The sequence below is a fragment of the Loxodonta africana genome, chromosome 11, assembly GCF_030014295.1.
Source record: "Loxodonta africana isolate mLoxAfr1 chromosome 11, mLoxAfr1.hap2, whole genome shotgun sequence".
Taxonomy (NCBI): Eukaryota; Metazoa; Chordata; class Mammalia; order Proboscidea; family Elephantidae; genus Loxodonta; species Loxodonta africana.
This window is the reverse complement of record NC_087352.1, coordinates 57730524-57747340: the sequence shown is the minus strand read 5'-3', so window position 1 is coordinate 57747340 and position 16817 is coordinate 57730524.

The window sequence follows — 16817 nt, the reverse complement described above, 5'->3', positions numbered from 1 at the left end:
AGCACATGTGCCCCAGCGATCTTTCCTCCTTTACCCTGCATGCCTGCTCTGCGGACTAACGTCAGTAGGTGCTTAATAGGTTGTTAAATTCCTCTTGAAAGGATAGGCCAAGTTAGCTATTAAGTGTGTCAGCAAGTGCCGGTAACTGCTCTCTCTGTCCTGTTTCTTTCTCTGGGAAATGCATGGATGACAAAGGAATGGAATTGGCAAACCCTGCTCATTCTCAACACTGACGTAGCTGCTTGCACTGGCAGGCAAGAGGCTCTGTGCCAGAGTAGAAGGGCACGCCTTGTGCAGGGCTGGCCCTGGGAAGGATACTGTTGAGGAACAACACCTGGCATTTCTGTCACCCAGGAAGCCCAAGAATAACTTCCTTGCTCCCTTTCCTCATACGAATGGGCTGGCCCCTCTGCGCTGGGCCTGCGCCCTGCAGGACAGACACTGCCTCTCCCTCTCCTTTGGAGCTCTCCTCCCTGAGCCCCTTCTTTCTGCCCCAGAAGACAGCACGTGGCCTCTTTTCTTCTGAAGGGCTTTACTGCTCTCAGCACAGGAAAGGTCAGAAGAGCATGAATGACATAGGGGGGAAGTTTCAAAGCTCATAGAGCTCGGGTGGGCTGCTCCCTGGCTAGCCCCTGGCTCCTGACTTCTCCCTACCCCCAATCTTGTTCCTCCTCCTGGTCCTATTCTTTGCCTCTTGCTAACCTAGGTAGGGAAAATGGACGTGGTTGGATGGAGTCTGGGTGGGGAAGAGGCAGTGGGGTTGGCATCCCTCTCCCATCTCCCCTACCACACCCAACCTTCTGCCCTATTTTCTATGTCCCCCAAGTGCTCTCTGATTGAAACAGTCTGGCTCAGTCCCCCTTCTACCCTGTTCCTCTTGGCCCTTACATACCATGGCATGACTTTGCCATTGACTGGAAACTAAATCTTCATGTGGGCACATCATTCCAACTAAACAGAAGACGGCAAAGAATATACCCCAGTTACTAGTGCCCTGCGTGTTGGGGAAAGTCCTGCTGTTCTGGGTCACTGACGAACTCCAGAGAAACATTTCTGATTTCTCGCTGCTCCTGGGAGGCAGTGGCGGCAAAGTTTCCGCTCAAAGGTTAGTTTCAATGTAAGTCAAAGAAGAGCTCTCTTCTTGGGAAGGATTCCTGGGCATAAAAAGAAGTTGCTATGACTAAAGCAGTCCATTTGCTCATTCATTTGTCCTTTCATTCGTTCATTCCTAGTAGACCTACTAACCAGATACCGTCTAGTCAATTCTGCTCATGGACTTGAATCTTCAACCTTTCAATTAGAAGCTGAACACATTAACTATTTGCTCCAGTAGACCTGTTAAGTACTAACTCTAGGTAACACACAATCCCAGGGAGCCTACCAACTTGTTGCGGAGGTGAGACTTGAAACAATTAGACAACAAAGGCAAAACAGCATGTGATTAAACGTCCCAGGTACTTGATTTCAACCATGAATTGAAGAGGTCAGAGAAGGATAGAGGAGCTGTAGGAGAGTATAGGTAATCTGTGGGGAGAAGGTGGTTTCCCAGGCCCTTGAAAGCAGAGCAGACTTCAGACAAACGGAAGAGAACGTGGAAGACCTTCTAGGCAGAAGAAATGAGAAAAAGCTTGGTGTTTTGTAGTATCAGAGGTTGTTCCGGGGCAGTGGAGGGAGCCGGAGTGACTAAACGTCGGCTGTATGCTGCTGTCTTGGACGCAGCAGACGCAGAGGCCCACAGTGGCCATTCCAGGTCTTGTCTGGTGATCACTCTGGTAACCAAGAACGCACTGAGAGTGGCATGCTGGGGACGCACTCACCTCTTCCCATGCCCTACACGCAGGCCCAGCCGGAGCTGAGGCCTCAGCCAGGCCCTCTTTTCTTGTTCCATGCCCAGAAGTAGCAAGAGAGACTGAAGAGTAGAAGCTGTTTGATTTCCAAGGCTTTCTGAGCTAGCCAGGTGGAAGGCAGCCAGGGAGGCACAGCAGCTGGTGGCAGCCTGCCTGACCGAGTTAGATAGCAGGCAGCTACTCAAGGGAATAATTGAGCAGGAGGGGGCTGGCGGGTCAGGGAACACAGGTCAGTGGAATTCTGAACAAGGTCAAAGTCCAGTTGGGTACAGTGCTTTATTACCAATTTAAATCTTGTCTTTCCTCCCAGAGCAGCTGCCATCCCTGCAGAAGAAGCCAGGGCTGCACAGAGGAAATCTGCATTTAAAGACCCCAAGTGCTGGGCACTGGGCAGGGCTGCAGTCTGCCTGCCTTCCAGCCTGTGCTCACCCCTGTGCCTGGCAGCCACATGTGGAATTTGCTCCTATTTTGGCCCACATTTGGCCAACTGCTCGCTTGGAAGAAAACCCAAAAAATTCTTAGTGGCAGAATCCCAAAGTGTGCAGGGTGGGAAGTGGTGGGTGTCTTAGTCATCTAGTGCTGCTGTAACAGAAATACCACAAGTGGATGGCTTTAACAAACAGAAGTTTATTCTCTCACAGTCTAGTAGGCTAAAAGCCCAAATTCAGGACATCAGCTTCAGGGGAAGGCTTTCTCTGTTGGCTCTGGAGGAAGGTCCTTCTCATCAACCTTTTCCTGGACTAGGAGCTTCTCCGAGCAGGAATCCCAGGTCCAAAAGACACACTCTGCTCCCGGCACTGATTTCTTGGTGGTATGAGGTCCTCCTGTCCCTCTGCTTGCTTCTCTGTTTTATATATCAAAAGAAATTGGCTCAAGACACAATTTAATCTTGTAGATTGAGTCCTGCCTCACTAACATAACTGCCACCTATCCTACCTCGTTAACATCATAGAGGTAGGCTTTACAACACCTAGGAAAATTACATCAGGTGACAAAAAAAAAAAAAAACCAAAAAAACCAACAAAGTGGTGGGCAATCACACAATCCTGGGAATCATGGCCCAGCCAATTGATACACACATTTTGGGGGGACACAACTCAATCCATGACAGTGAGGTCTGGAAGTGGTGATAATATACTTTTCATAACTGGGACTGGAAGAAAGTTCTAAGGGAATGACAGTCAAATGAGTAGCAGAGGATATTAAAACAGTTAAGAGTTTGACTACTAGCTGAAAGGTTGGTGGTTCAAATCTACCCAGAGGCACCTCAGAAGAAAAGTCACAGCCATTGATAACCCTTGGAGGCCAGTTCTACCCTGACACACATAAAACCAAAAACCAAACCTGACGCTATCGAGTCAATTCTGACTCATAAATCAAAATCAGTTCAATGGCACCTGGTTTGGTTTTTGTTTGGAAATAGGAATATGGAATCCCTGGGTGGTGCAAACAGCTAAAGTACTCAGCTACTAACTGAGAGATTGGAGGTTCGAATCTACCCAGAGGCACCTCAGAAGAAAGGCCTGGTGATCTACTTCCAAAAAATCACTCATCAAACACCTATGGAGCACAGTTCTACTCTGACACGTATGGGTTGCCATGAGTTGGAACTAACTCAACAACTGTTTTTTAAACTGGGATAGAGGGATGGAGTGCTACGAAATATGGCAGACAGAATGAGGCAATAATCTGCATTACAGTGGGGGTTGAGAGGATGGATTCTGCAAAAGTGGTTGATTGAACATGAAGAATGTAATCTACGTCACTGAATAATACATGCAAAAGTTGTTGAATTGGCAAGTGTTTTGTTATATGTATTTTTCCCATAATTTTTTTAAAAAGTGGTTGTATTTTTAGTTTTTTTGAGGAACTGCCACACTATTTTCCACAGCAGCTATACCACTTCGCATTTCCACCAGCAATGGATAAGAGCTCCAATTTCCCCCCGTTCTCACCAATATTTGTTATTTATTTATCTTAACCATCCTGGTGGGAGTGAAATGGTATCTCATTGTGATTTTGACTTACATCTTTCTGATGGCTGTTGGTGTTGAACTTCCTTTCATGTGTTTGGTGGCTATTTGAACGTCCCCTTTGGGGAAATGTCTATTCAAGTCCTTTGCCCATTTTATGACTGTGTTTTCTTTTTGTTGTTAAGTTGTCAAACTTTTATATATATTTTGGCTATTAGATTCTTGTTGAACGTATGGTTTCCAAAGATACTCTCCTAGTTGGGATCTTGTCTTTTCACTTTTTTGGTAAAATCTTTTGATGCACAATTTTAAAAAGTTTTTATGAGGTCCCGTTTATTTATTTATTTATGTCTACCATATTGACCCAGCAATTCCACCGTAGGTATACACCCAAAAGACTTGAAAGCAGAGACTCAAATAGAGACTTGCACACTGGTGTTCATTGCAGCACTATTCACAGTAACCAAAAGGCAGAAACAATCTAAATATCCAACAACAGATGAATGCATAAACAAAATGTGGTACATATATACAATGGAATATACCACTCAGCCAATAGAAGAAATGAAGTCTTGATACATGCTACATACAGTATGGAGCTTGGAGACATTATGTTGAGTGAAAAAAGTCAATCACAGAAGGACAAATATTGTATGAACTCACTTATAAGAAAGGCAAATGTATAGAGAACAAAGTTTATTAGTGGTTATCAGGGCAGGAAGGAGGAAGAGGGGGTGGTTATTGCTCATGGAGTACTGAGTTTCCATTTACAGTGATAAAAAACTCACATTGATTAAGGGTAAGGCTGCATAGTTGATAAATGTAATTGCTGTCAATAAGTTGTACGCCTGTAAAAAGTCGAGTTGGCAAAAGTTGTGTGATATACTTAAAATGACAAAAACTAAAAAAAGGAGTGGTTGTGAAGCTGCTTGTGCTCAGCTAAACACCTCATGGAATTTGGTTCCTTGGTTTGGAGGTTTAGGGTCATGGTTTCATGGACATCCCAGTTAATTGGCCTAAAAATATGTTTAGTGCTTCTGTTCTACCTCCTAGTTCATTGTGTAGAACCGGGCCATCCAAGGCACAACAATTGGTCTCTATTCACCTGGAGCAACAGAGGAAGAAGGAGAGTCAGGAGTAGGTGGAGGAAATGGAATGCATGGTTAATTGCCTCCATGAACAACTGCCTTCTTTGCTATGAGGACAGAAGAACTGGATGGAGCCCAGCTACCACTACTAAACATTTTGATCAAAGGTTCTATGAAAGAATGAAGAACAAAATTCTTACACACACAAAAGTAAATAAATAAAGACCAGACTTAATGGTCTAACAGAGACTGGAGAAACCCTGAGAGTATGGCTCCTGGACACACTTTTAACTCAGCAATGAAGTAACTCCTGAGGTTCACCCTTCAGCCAAAGATTAGACAGACCCATAAAACAAAACGAGACTAAATGGGCACACCAGCCCAGGGGCAAGGACAAGAACGCAGGAAGGGATTGGAAAGCTGGTAATGGGGAACCCAAGGTCAAGAAGGGGAGGGTGTTGGCAACCAGTGTCACAAAACAATATGTGAATTGTTTAATGAGAAAATAATTTGCTCTGTAAACCTTCATCTAAAAAAAATCATCTAAAGCACAATAAAATAAATGCATACGTGTAAATTAAAAAAAAAAAAGATTCTATAAAAGATTCCTGATCAAAAGGTAAAAAATGCAAAACAGAATTTCAAATTCTCATGGACTCCAGACTTTCTGAAATAATTTTTGAAGTAGTTTCATGAACCCCTGAAACTATTGTCCTGAGATAATCTTTAAATCTTAAACCAAAACTATTCCTGAAGCCTTCTTAAAACCAAACAATGTTTTTGTTGTTAGGTGTCATCACGCTGGTTCCGATTCATAGCATCCTTATGCACAACTGAGCGAAACACCGCCCGGTCCTGTGCCATCCTTACAATCATTTTTATGCTTGAGCTCATTGTTGCAGCCACTGTGTCAATCCACCTTACTGAGGGTCTTCCTCTTTTCCGCTGACCTTCTATTTTACCAAGCATGATGTCCCTCTCCAGGGACTGATTCCTCCTGACAACATGTCCAAAGTATGTAAGATGCAGTCTCGCCATCCTCGCTTCTAAGGAGCATTCTGGTTGTACTTCTTCCGAGACAGATTTGTTCGTTCTTTTGGCAGTCCATGCATGGTATATTCAATATTTTTCGCCAACACCACAATTCAAAGGCGTCAATTCTTCTTCAGTCTTCCTTATTCATTGTTCAGCTTTCAGATGCATATGATGCAATTGAAAACACCATGGCTTGGGTCAGGCGCACCTTAGTCTTCAAGGTGGCATCTTTGCTTTTTAACACTTTAAAGAGGTCCTTTGCAGCAGGTTTACCCAACGCAATGCATCATTTGATTTCTTGACTGCTGCTTCCAAGGCTTTTGATTGTGGATCCAAGTAAAATGAAATCCTTGACAACTTCAATCTTTTCTCCGTTGATCATGATGCTGCTCCTTGGTCCAGTTGTGAGGATTTTTGTTTTCAATGTAAGTGTTGAGGCGCAATCCATACTGAAGGCTGTGGTCTTTGATCTTCATTAGTAGATGCTTCAAGTCCTCTTCACTTTCAGTAAGCAAGGTTGTGTCCTCTGCATAATGCAGGTTGTTAATGAGTCTTCCTCCAATCCTGATGCCCTGTTCTTCTTCATATAGTCCAGCTTCTTGGATTATTTGCTCAGCATACAGATTGAATAGGTATGGTGAAAGGATACAACCCTGATACACACCTTTCCTGACTTTAAACCAATCAGTATCCCCTTGTTCTGTCTGAACAATTTCCTCTTAATCTATGTAAAGGTTCCTCATGAGCACAATTAAGTGTTCTGGAATTCCCATTCTTCGCAATGTTATCCATAATTTGTTATGATCCACACAGTCGAATGCCTTTGCATAGTCAATAAAACACAGGTAAACATCCTTCTGGTCTCAATCCACCTGGAGCACCAGGGATATCATTGCTGATGTCAAGTGGATCCACTTGACATCAGCAATGATATCCCTGGTTCCACGTCCTCTTCTGAAACCAGCCTGAATTTCTGGTAGTTCCCTGTGAATATACTGCTGCAGCCGCTTTTGAATGATCTGCAGCAAAATTTTGCTTGTGTGTGATATTAATGATATTGTTCTATAATTTCCATGTTCGGTTGGATCACCTTTCTTGGGAATAGGCATAAACATGGATCTCTTCCAGTCAGTTGGCCAGGAAGCTGTCTTCCATATTCCTTGGCATAGATAAGGGATCACTTCCAGTGCTGCATCTGTTTGTTGAAACATATCAATTGATATTTCTTCTCTCCACCTTCTATTTCCATGTCCATTCAGCCAGCTTCTCTCCCCCTCTGCATTCTCAACTCCGCTCCAGACAGGAGCTGCCCACACAGGCCAGTCCAATCCCTGTCTGAAGAGTTGGCTTTGGGAATAGTTCCTGTCTTGGGCTAACAGAAGGTCTGGGGACCATGACCTCCGGGGTTCTTCTAGTCTCAGTCAAGCCATTAAGTCTGATCTTTTTACAAGAATTTGGGGTCTGCATCCCACTGCTCTCCTGCTCCCTCAGGGATTCTGTGTTGTGTTCCCTGTCAGGACAGTCATCGATTGTAGCTGGGCACCATCTAGTCCTTCTGGTCTCAGGCTGTTGTAGTCTCTGATTTTTGTGGCCCTTTCTGCCTCTTGGGCTCATAATTACCTTGTGTCTTTGGTGTTCTTCATTCTCCTTTGCTCCAGGTGGATTGAGACCAACTGTTGCATCTTAGCGTTTAAGATGCCAGACGCCACTCTCCAAAGTGGGATGCAGAATGTTTTCTTAATAAATTTTACTATGCCAGTTGACCTAGGCGTCGCCTGAAACCATGGTGCCCCCAAACCCCTGCCCCTGCTACACCGGCCTTCAAAGCATTCAGTTTATTCAGGAAACTTTCTTTGCCTTTGGTTTAGTCCAGTTGCGCTGACCTTTCCTGTATTATGTGTTGTCTTTCCCTTCACCTAAAATAGTTCTTGTCTACTATCTAATTAGTAAATACCCCTCTCCCTCCCTCCCTCACCACTCTCGTAACCATCAAAAAATATTTTCTTCTCTGTTTAAACTATTTCTTGAGTTCTTATTATAGTGGTCTCATACTATATTTGTCCTTTTGCAACCAACTAATTTCACTCAGCATAATGCCTTCCAGATTCCCCCATGTTATGAAATGTTTCACAGATTCATCATTGTTCTTTATCGATGTGTAGTATTCCATTGTGTAAATAATATGCCATAATTTATTTATCCATTCATCCATTGATGGGCACCTTGGTTACTTCCATCTTTTTGCTATTGTAAACAGTGCTGCAATGAACACGGGTGTGCATATATCTGTTCATGTAAAGGCTCTTATTTCTCTAGGATATTTCAAGGAGTGGGATTTCTGGATCCTATGGTACTTCTATTTCTAGCTTTTTAAAAGGAAGCGCCAAATCGATTTCCAACCATTTTACGTTCCCACCAGCAGCGTGTAAGTGCTGCAATCTCTCCACCATTTATTCTTTTGTGTTTTTTACTTAATGCCAGCCTTGTTGGAGTGAGATGGAATCTCATTGTAGTTTTGATCTGCATTTCTCTAATGGCTAATGATCGTGAGCGTTTCCTCATGTATCTGTTAGCTATCTGAATGTCTTCTTTAGTGAAGTGCCTGTTCATATCCTTTGCCCATTTTTTATTTCAGTTGTCTTTTTGTTGTTGAGTTTTTGTAGTATCATGCAGATTTTAGAGATCAGCTGCTGATCGGAAATGTCATAGCTAAAAACTTTTTCCCAGTTTGTCGATAATGTTTTTACTCCTTTGGTGAAGTCTCTGGATGAGATAGGTGTTTGATTTTTAGGAGCTCCCAGTTATCTAGTTTCTCTTATCCATTGCTAGTAATGTTTTGTATATTGTTTATGCCATGTATTAGAGCTCCTAGCGTTGTCCCTATTTTTTTTTTCCATGATCTTTATCGTTGTGGATTTTATATTTAGGTCTTTGATTCATTTTGAGTTCGTTTTTGCGCATGGTGTGAGGTATGGTCTTGTTTCATTTTTTGGCAGATGGATATCCAGTTATGCCAGCACCATTTGTTAAACAGACTGTCTTTTTTCCGTTTAACTGACTTTGGGCCTTTGTCAAATATCAGCTGCTCATATGTGGATGGAATGATGTCTGAATTCTTAATTCTGTTCCACTGGTCTATGTATCTGTTGTTGTACCAGTACCAGGCTGTTTCGACTACTGAGGCAGTATGATAGGTTCTAAAATCAGGTAGAGTGAGGCCTCCCACTTTGTTCTTCTTTTTCAGTAATGCTTTACTAACCCAGCCATTTTTGAGCAGGGTATTGTTCAGTTTCCAAGTGTTTGATTTCTTTTCCTCGCTTTTTCTTTTATTGATTTCTATTTTTATGGCCTTATGGTCAGAGAAGATGCTTTGTAATATTTCGATAATTTGGATTTTGTTAAGGCTTGCTTTTTGAACTAATATGTGGTCTATTCTAGAGAATGTTACATGTGTGCTAGAAAAGAAAGTACACTTGGCTGCTGTTGGGTGGAGTGTTCTGTATATGTCTATGAGGTCAAGTTGGTTAATTGTGGCATTTAGATCTTCCGTGTCTTTATTGAGCTTCCTTCTAATGTTCTGTCCTTCACTGAAAGTGGTATGTTGAAATGTTCTACTATTATCGTGGAGCTGTTAGAGTTTGTTCTATGTATCTTGAAGCCCTGTCGCTGGGTGCATAAATATTTAACATGATTATATCCTCCTGGAATGTTGTCCCTTTAATCATTATATAGTGTCCTCCCTTATCCTTTGTGGTGGATTTAACTTTAAAGACTATTTGCTTGGAGATTAATATTGCCACTACTAATCTTTTTTGATTTTTGTTTGCTTGATAAATTTTTTTCCGTCCTTTGAGTTTTAGTTTGTTTGTGTCTCTAAGTCTAAGGTGTGTCTCTTGTAAACAGTATATAGATGGATTGTGTTTTTTTTTTAATCCGTTCTGCCACTCTGTCTATTGTTGCATTTATTCCATTTACATTCAGCATAATTATGGATAGGTAGGAGTTTAGTGCTGTTATTTGTGAGTGTCATTGACTGTTTCTTTTTCCAACTTAATTTTTTGTGCTAAGTAGTTTATCTTTACATATTGTCTTTTTGTCTTATTCATTGTTGTTGCTTTTGTTTTTGCTGAGTCTTTATTTTTTTCTTGTATTTTATTTTGATGAGTAGGATTGTTAGTCTCCTTTGTGGTTACCTTAATATATACCCCTATTTTTCTAAGTTTAAGCCTAACCTTTATTTCTTTATGTCACCTTGACTTCCACTCCATATGAAAGATCTATGGCTACATTTCTTTGTCCCTCTTTATTGTTTCAATGTCTTCTTTTACATAATGACATCACTCCCTGTTTTGAGGTTTTTTGATCTTGATTTATTTTTGAGATTTCCCTATCTGGATTGACATCTGGTTGCTATGTCCTGTGTTCTAGTCTTGGGCTGATATTATTGATTTTCTAACCTAAGAACTCTCTTTAGTATTTCTTGCAGCTTTGGTTTAGTTTTTACGAATTTCCTAAACTTCTGTTTATCTGGGAATGTCCTAATTTCGCCTTCATACTTGAGTGACAGTTTTGCTGGATAGATCATTCTTGGTTGGCATTTTTTTTTCTTCAATGCTTTATATAAGTCATCCCATTGCCTTCTTGCCTGCATGGTTTCTGCTGAGTAGTCCAAGCTTATTCTTATTGATTCTCCTTTGTAGGTGACTTTTCGTTTATCCCTAGCCACTCTTTAAAATTCTCTGTCTTTGGTTTTGACAAGTTTGATTATAATACATCTTGGTGACTTTCTTTTAAGATCTACCTTACGTGGAATTCAATGAGCATCTTGGATAGGCATCTTCTCATCTTTCACAATATCAGGGAAGTTTTCTGCCAACAAATCTCCAACAATTCTCTCTCTATTTTCTGTTTTCCCTCCCTATTCTGGTACTCCAATCACTCGTAGGTTATTTCTTTTGATAGAGTCCCACATGATTCTTAAGGTTTCTTCATGTTTAAAAGTTCTTTTATCTGATTTTTCTTCAAATATATTGGTGCCAAGTGTTTTATTTTCAATCTCACTAATTATGGCTTCCAATTCTGCTCCTCTGACTTTGTATCGAGTTGTCTAATTCTGAAATTTTATTAATCTTCTGAATTTCTGATTGCTGTCTCTCTATGGATTCTTGGACTTACTAAATTTTTCATTATGTTCTTGAATAACCTTTTTAATTTCTTCAACTGCTTTATTTGTGTGTTCTTTGGCTTGTTCTGCATATTGCCTGATCTTCTTCCTGATCTCGTTCCTGATGTCTTGAAGCGTTCTGAATATTAATCTTTTGTATTCTGCATCCAGTAATTCCAGGAAGAAACCTTCATCTGGAAGATTCCTTGATTCTTTGTTTTGAGATCTTATTGAAGTGATCATGGTCTGCTTCTTTATGTGATTTGATTTGACCGTTGTCTCTGAGGCATTTATAAGTTATCGTATCTGTTTATTTTATGTTTGCTTACTGTATCCTAGCTTCTTGCTTTGTTTTGTTTTGATATGCCCAGATGGGCTGCTTGAGTGAGCTAGCTTGATTATTTTCACCTCTGAAGCTCTAACGTCATGTCACCAGATTGCTAGAGCTGTTACCAGGTATATGAGCCTGAGTCCATTCAGTTTTCCTGTATGGATTCAGTTCAGGTGTCCAGGTAGTTGGTCATCAAGTGTGTGGTACAGGCTCTGTCCTACAGTGTTAGTGGGGCAGGGGTGATTGGTGTATGTACAGGTATATGGATGCAGCAGGGGGTCACACTCTGAACAAGGCAGGGGGCTGACAACCATTCCCTGAGTGTCTGTGAGGAAAACACATCCCTGTTCCCTAAAGCACACAGGTAGGTGTGTTCTGCAGCCAGACCATGGGCACCCAATGCTTTTGGTTGTAAGGACTGGGAGGTGCCCGTTATCCTTGGACCCCTGTCATGGGTGGCTAGGTGACATGGGTGGGGCCACCAGTCCTCAGGCCCTAATGTGGGTAGGTGAGGACCGTGTTTAATAGGCAAAGTGGTGTCAAACATCAAACACCCACCTCTCCACCTCACAGCTGAAACAGTTGCAGTCTGCCAACAAGGGCCTATTCTCCTGAAATGGGCCCACACAGGTCCATGCAGAAGTGAAAGGTATTCAACGTCTGCAGACCATTTGTGCCTGGGCAGGGGCTGCTTTTGTCCTTAGCTCCCCAGCTTAGTGGAGCTGGCAGATTATCTTTTTCCCCAGTTGTGAATTTATTCCTTCTCCAAGGCCAGGAGAATGGCTCAGGATGCGTAGCAGGACCTATCTCAGGTCCAGGGAAATAGACAGCCACTGAAGCTGGTTTGTGGGCTGGGGGCGTGGTAAAATAAACGTGAGTACTTAGCTTTTACTGAGAGTGTCTTCTTCTCTGGTTTTGGAGGTGTGAGTAGGCTATTGGGCTCACTGTCTCTCCCTGAGGAACTGGGTCCAGAACACTACCTCCAACCTTGCCATGGTCACTCAAGGGAATGGTGCCTGAGGGTTCCTGACTATTAAGGTCCAGCAACTCCTTGCTGTGTCTGAACCGTCTGCCCCTCCCCCTGCTACTCAGTCTGTTTTCTAACTTTGCCCTTGATGTTCAGGGCTCCTAGCTTGTCATATGTATAATCGTTTCACTTCTTTTTGGGGGTCTTTTTTTTTTGTTGTTGTTGTTGTAAGAGGGAACACCGGAAGCATCTGACTATTCTGCCATCTTGGCCCTGCCTCCTCAATAATTTTTTTTTTTTAAGTGGTTGATTAATTTTATTTCAGGGTCCTGATTCAGTTTGAAAGAAGTCTCCTCTTTATGCCTCTCCTTGGGGCATTTGGTTCTCACTCTTTGGCTTCCTTTAGGGAGCTTTAGAAAATACCAATGCTGATTATTAATGGCCCAGAGATTCTGATTTAGTAAATCCACAACTTATATCACTCCCTATCAATACCCCACCTCTGCTACAATTACCATCATCCCAATGTAAAGCAATGGAACTGTTCTTCCTCACTTCCGTATACTACAAAGCTCCCTAGGGGTGGACTTTTTATGCCTCCTTTACCATTAAATCACGCACATTTATTGGGTGCCTTTACCATTAAATCACGCACATTTATTGGTGGGTGGGCAGTGATGGTTCACTGGTAGACTTCTTTTCATCCATGAGAGAGACCCAGGTTTGATTCCTGGCCAATGCTCAAGTGCAGCCACCACGCATTTGTCAGCCAAGGCTTACGTGTTGCTATGATGCTGAACAGGTTTCAGTGGAGCTTCCAGACTAAGACAGATTAGGAAGAAAGGCCTGGTGGCCTACTTCTGAATGTCAGCCAATGAAAACCCTATGAATCCAACCAATCTGCAACTGATCATGGGAGCAGTGCAGGACTGGGCAGTGTTTTGTTCTGTTGTGTATGGGATCCTCATGAGTCAGGGTTGGTTTGACAGCAGCTGAAAACAATAACAGACATTGGCGAAAAGCTAGGTGCGTAGCTTAAAGTCTAGGCTGCTTTTGGTGTTTGATTTCAGCTGTACAGGACTTTCTGTAAGAAGAGGGAGCACATGGTGGAATTTGTTCACGATTTCAGTGTTTGTGGGGACAATGACCTTCTCACAGGGAGGTTTGCTTGCTGGTACCCTCAAAGGCAAACCTGTTGCAATACCTTGGCTGCTTGTTGGGCTGGGACATCAGGGCTGGGTTACCCAACATCCTGTGTCTGGGAACCCCGCATGTATGTACACACACTGCACAGATGCTGCCTGAGCAGTACCTGAAGATAAATCTTGTGCATCTTATAACTGAGGAGATAATGTTCAACCAACCTGGCTGGCCCTGACTCTATCAGAGCACTCCCTGGACTCATAGAGCCAGCTTGGATTTTGCTGTGGGCCTCGGGGTTCATCACCTTCCCTTTTTGGGTGGCAATGGAGGGGGGAGTTTGATGTGACAGGGAGCCCTCTGTTGTGTCTTCTTGGAAATGGAAGGAACAAGGAATGCTGGAGATCAGCTATCCAGGTCTCCAGAGTCATGTTGGGAGGGCTGAAGGGCTCCTATAGGCTCAGGTCAGTATCCATAGCTGGGGGGACCTCTGGGAGGGCAGTTACTCAGAGATGGCCACCAGATAATGGGACTACTAATTTTTTTTGCTGGGACACAGTCCTCACAGTCTCTAGGCTCCACATAAAAAAGCCAGCCCCACCCAGAACCATTTGCCACTCACTTTGGAAGCGGTAGGAGCTTTCGGGTGGCACATTTAGGGCTCCACTGCAGATCAGAAATCCTCAGTAGCTCTAGGTGCCTCACAGCCTGATTTCCAAAAATCTGTGGGTGCCATCCAGCACATTCTGTGGTCTGTTTCCAACTGTCCTGCCCATTCTAATCTGCTTCTGATCTCACTTGGGTCCTTTCACACCAGGTCCCTTTTGCCCACCCCACCCCCAACCCACCTGGGATTTTCCATGAGCCATCGGTCCCACATTTGACCCACATGCTTCCTCTCTAGATACTTAGCAAATTCTACCAGCCCTTCTGAGTCCAGCTCTGGGAGACCTTCCGCCACCTCAACCAGAGGTGATTTCTCTGCATTTATCAAGGACAGACACTTGGTATTAGGCATCTCTGCATCCCTAGTGCTTAGCATGGTAGGAAAAAGGAGCTCAAGAAATGTTGGTTGAATGAGCAAATCCACATTGATAATCTATATTGTAAATATGGCACTCTGCCATGAGTGTGGTTTTTCCATGTACATTTATTACCTCTTCAACTCACTTGTGAGCTCACAGAAGACACAGCCTTGAATGTTACTTCTGTCTTCATTTCATAGCATGCAGACCAGCACCTTGTACATTGTAGGTGTTCAATGACAGGTATGTTTTAATAATGAGGGGGAAAGACATTAAAATTGGGTTCCTCATTTTGATTAGAGATTCTACAGAAGAAACCTGATCGAAAGGGGGAAAATGTAGACTAGAATTTCAAATTCTCATGGACTTCAGTCTTTCTGGAGCCATGGAGGCTGGATGAGCCTCTGAAACTATTGCCCTGAGATAACCTTTAAACCTTAAACAAAAATATCCCCTGAAGCTTCCTTTAAACCAAACAATAGTTTAAATTAGTAAAGAATGCCTACCTCGATCATTGTGCTCTTTTAAGAACTATCTATCTATCATCTAAAGATATGAAAAGAACTATCAAATTGACAACAGCAACTAGAAAGATTAGACAGAAACCTTAGTGGGCAGTGAGTTTATGTTAATGGGGGAGGAACAATTCAGAAAAGGCAGAAGATTGTAATCAATGTCACTGAATTGGACATGCAGAAACTGTTGAATTGGTGTATGTTCTGTTGTGTACATTCTCGACAACAAATTAAAAAGCCAAAATCCTATGGAACACAGTTCTACTCTGACACACAGAATTAACTCAATGGCAACTGGTTAAAAAAAAAGTGGATTCCTTTCTGCTTCCTCATTTGGGTCATATACTTCTGCCAGGTCTGTTTCTTTGCTGTCCCTGCCACTTACTCCCTGCTCACCTGGGCTGTTGCATGTTTGCTCACCTGTTCTCTAGACCCTCTCTTTCTCTTCCCAAACCTTATTGTTCCCAAGGCTAGATTAAGCCCCGCTTGTCAGCAGCTGTCCTGTTCTGCCTGGAATCATATCCTTTCCAGGGCATCCGCATCCAGTGACTGAGCAAGGCAGGGTATAAAGGCCCAACAAGGGACAACTCTTGGGCACTACTCACTCCAGAGCTTCCTGCTGGTTGGATAGGTCTTTGTCAGGCTTGCATTGCAGCTCAGCTTCCTCCTTTGCCCAATCCTGCTTCCTCCTCCTTCCCTTCACGTGTGTAGACCCCTAATAAAGATGTTCTTGCACTCCAAATTCCAACCCAACCTGTGACAGAGAGCTTGAAGAGAGGGTTGTACTGGTGAAGCCAGATTACAATGGGCAAGAGGCAAGAATTAGGCTAAACACACACTCATGCTTGTGTTGAAGTAGATTGCCAGGCCTTTTTTCAAGGTACCCCTGGGTAAATTTTAACCTCCAGCCTTTCAGTTTCATAAGCTGAGCTTGTGAACCATTTGCCCCACCCAGGGATTTCTTGAGGGCTGTTGTTATTGTGTGCTGTCGAGTTGATTCTGACTCATTGGGACCTTCTAGGACAGAGTAGAACTGCTTCATAGAGCTTCCTAGGCTGCAATCTTTATGTGAGCAGACTGTTAGGTCTTTTGCTCGAAGAGTGGCTGGTGGGTGTGAACTGTGAACCTTTCAGGTAGGAGCTGAGCACTTAACCATTGTGGCACCAGGACTTCTTTCCTGAGGATAAAGAGGAGAGCAAATACGTTCCCAGGGCCTGAGGGCAGAGCTCAAAGTAGTTGCCTCAAGCCTGAATGAAGCATCCTGGTTTAGTTTTTAAAACTTGTGCTGTTATTGCACTCTATTTCTTTATAGATCTTATAATATTTTAATTTACTTATGAACAAATAAAACTGCTGTCTTAGGAGGCTGCATCAGTTTACTAGGTGGTCTCAGGAACTTCACCCTCTCCTGAATGTCACACTGGCAGAAAAGAATTTTCTTTTCTCCTCGAACTCACTCCTTTATTTCTTGCTCCCCTGCACTCCTGTGGAGGAAGGGGTCATTGATAAGACCAAGAAGAGACTGTGTAGCATAAAAATGTATCAAAGTAATGTGGGGAGAGGCTGCCAGTAGGAGTAGAGAAGGTCTGTGGATGCTCCAGGTATTGAATGTTGAAGAACCTCTTGCCCAGTGGCCGCCTGGGGGAAGGCTTCTATGGATGGAGCCAAGACGGTGGATGGAGGCTGGAGGCACAGAAAAGATGAGTGGGTACTTGGGGGTTTTGGAAGAAGC